This window comes from Delphinus delphis, chromosome 17 (genome assembly GCF_949987515.2).
Source record: "Delphinus delphis chromosome 17, mDelDel1.2, whole genome shotgun sequence".
NCBI lineage: Eukaryota > Metazoa > Chordata > Mammalia > Artiodactyla > Delphinidae > Delphinus > Delphinus delphis.
The window spans coordinates 31,387,302-31,391,033 of NC_082699.1; positions in this window are offsets into that span (position 1 = coordinate 31,387,302).

Here is a 3,732-nt window from a genome sequence, read left to right on the forward strand (position 1 = left end):
CTAGGCTCCCAAATGCCATAAACTCTATATACTTTCTATACTTTTAAGAATCAACTATTTTTTTGTTTTGCCTTAGTTTCCCAGTATCCCTCTCCTCCACAACTTAATAGTGATTCAGTTGCAGACAGAACTAGATCAATAGCTTCTGGAACCTATAACCTCCTTCTACCCATATTAACGAGTTCTTTCCCTCTCATCCACAACTGCAGGCAGTGATAACTGTGTTCAGTTGACTCTTTTCATATCCTGGGCTTAAATTCAAAATAAAACTCTCAGTCAATTAAACAGAATTTGGTGGTCACATTCCAAATGAAAAAAATCTTTCCTAATTCTCTGTCAATATACCACAAAAGATAAAGTTTTAAACTCCTGAATTTTAGTATACATTTCTGATTACATCTGATTAGTAACCTAAGTCATAGATTTCCATGTTGATGTTTACTCCTAAAACAGGCTAATATATATATATATATTTATGACATGAATACTAAATTATAATAGCCAAGCTGTGTAGGAAATCACTTCCAGTAATTAGGATGAGTACTCCATTAAAATGCTTATGACTTCTCATAAAGCATGAAAGGTAGTGAATGAAGAAAAGATGTTTTAAAGACTGAGCCCAGGAAAAGTAGCAGTTCTGAAAATCATTTACAAGTATAGGAATAAATAAAATTGAACTGGGAATGATATTAACTTATTTTCCTAGGTTCCCAAGTTTAATGGGAAGAGACTCAACAGTCTCCAAAGACACACAATAGATTTGTATCTGGCTTGGTTTGTCCACTGGTACATTGCACATTTTGTATTCCAACTTAAAACTTTAATTATGAAATTTTAACTGTTGTAAGCATGTTCAACAACTAACATACTCGTATGACTTCTAAATAAAGTCTTTAGTAAGAGGTAATGAACAGGAATATTAACAGGATGCTGATCAAAAGATATGGAAATATATTTAAATTGAAATTATGTTGACATTATGTTAATGTAAAATGGTAACTCTCACCTAATTTGAAGCTGTTCTAATTAGTATATTAAAATGCATTTTAACATTTGATTACTCTAAATCCACATAAATAGGAGGAATTCTGAGCTTTGATAATATTTTAAATAATATGTTCATACATAAAATTTTAAAAAGAACTTGTGATCTTATTTATCATTCATAATACCTTGAGCAAAGATTCACTGGGTGTAAAATATGTGTTTTAATGTTATATTTTAATGCATTTTTCTTCTGACCAAGATGTGTCATATATTTCCAGTAGCCTAAACTTTCTACCTGGTAACTTTATGTCATCTCTTTGCTAATTCATTCATTGGTTCATTCATCAATTATTAATTGCCATCACTTGAAGAATTCAGTTTGGTTCAGGAGGTGAACAAAATAAAATACTGCATTTAAATAAATGGACAAATAAAATACTGAATTTGCCTTCTGAAGAACTGCCCATTCCATTGCTTCCTTCTCTGTGAACTGACCACATGCAGTGGCAAACCTGGCCCCTGAAGCCAGGTTTTATTAGATGAACAAGCACTTACTGCTATTAGATGAACAAGCACTATACTCCTAATGACAGGTGCCTCCTGATGTCGCAAAAGACACCTTTAAGCATATTATTGGTGCTACATAAATACAATCTTGATTTTATTTTCAGGTTATTAATTGGTCATAATTTTATTGCAAAACCAAAAAGAGTGAATTACATCATAGCATTCATATACTTATCAGCTATGTGAAGCTCACTGAAACAGAGTTGCAGAAAAAAAATTTGCAATTTGAATCATTTTTAAGAACATGTGACCAGTCCCTCCCATCAGGAAACTTAAACAAGTCACTTAGAGAGTCTCATCCACCAGAGGGCAGAAAGCAGAAGCAAGAAATACAGTCCTGCAGCCTGTGGAACAAAAACCACATTCACAAAAAGAGACACAAGATGAAAAGGCATAGGGCAATGTACCAGATGAAGAAACAAGATAAAACCACAGAAAAACAACTAAATGAAGTGGACATAGGCAAACTTCCAGAAAAAGAATTCAGAATATGATAGTGAAGATGATCCAGGACCTCAGAAAAGAATGGAGGCAAAGATCGAGAAGATGTAAGAAATGTTTAACAAAGACCGGGAATAATTAAAGAACAAACAAACAGAGATGAACAATACGATAACTGAAATGAACTATACTAGGAGGAATCAATAGCAGAATAACTGAGGCAGAAAAACAGATAAGTGACCTGGAAGACAGAATGGTGGAATTCACTTCTTCGGAACAGAATAAAGAAAAAAGAATGAAAAGAAATGAAGACAGCCAAAGAGAGCTCTGGGACAACATTAAATGCAACAACTTTTGCATTATAAGTGTCCCAGAAGGAGAAGAGAGAGAGAAAGGACCAGAGAAAATATGTGAAGAGATTATAGTCAAAAACTTCCCTAACATGGGAAAGGAAATAGCCACCCAAGTCAGTAAGTGCAGTGAGTCCCATACAGGATAAACCCAAGGAGAAACACTCCGAGACACATAGTAATCAAACTGGCAAAAATTAAAGACAAAGAAAAGTTATTGAAAGCACCAGAGTAATAATGACAAATAACATACAAGGGAACACCCATAAGGTTAAAAGCTGATTTCTCCGCAAACTCTGCAATCCAGAACGGAGTGGCATGACATACTAGAGTGGTGAAAGGGAAGAACCTACAACCAAAATTACTCTACCCAGCAAGGATCTCATTCAGATTTGATGGAGAAATCAAAACTTTACAGACAAGCAAAAGCTAAGAGAATTCAGCACCACAAAACCACCTCCACAACAAATGTTAAAGGAACTTCTCTAAGTGGGAAACACAAGAGAAGAAAAGGACCTACAAAAACAAACCCAAAACAATTAAGAAAATGGTCATAGGAACATACATATCGATAATTACCTTAAACGTGAATGGATTAAATGTTCCAACCAAAAGACACAGGCTTCTTGAATGGATACAAAAACAAGACCCATATATATGCTGTCTACAAGAGACTCACTTCAGACCTAGGGACACATACAAACTGAAAGTGAGGGGATTGAAAATGATATGCCATGCAAATGGAAATCAAAAGAAAGCTCGAATACCAATACTCATAAAAGATAAAATAGACTTTAAAATAAAGAATGTTAGAAGAGACAAGGGAGGACCCTACATAATGATCAAGGGATCAATCCAAGAAGAAGATATAACAATTATAAATATATATGCACCCAACATAGGAGCACCTCAATACATAAGGCAACTACTAACAGCTATAACAGAGGAAATCGAAATCAACAGTAACACAATAATAGTTGGAGACTTTAACACCTCACTTACACCAATGGACAGATCATCCAAAATGAAAATAAATAAGGAAACAGAAGCTTTAAATGACACAATAGAATGGATTGATTTAATTGATATTTATAGGACATTCCATGCAAAAACAGCAGATTACACTTTCTTCTTAAGTGAGCATGGAACATTCTCCAGGATAGAAAACATCTTGGGTCACAAATAGAGCTTAAGTAAATTTAAGAAAATTGAAATAATATCCATTATCTTTTCTGACCACCACACTATGAGATTATAAATGAATTACAGGGAAAAAAAACGTAAAAAACACAAACACATGGAGGCAAACAATACATTACTAAATAAACAAGAGATCATTGAAGAAATCAAAGAGGAAATCAAAACATGCATAGAGACAAATGACAAT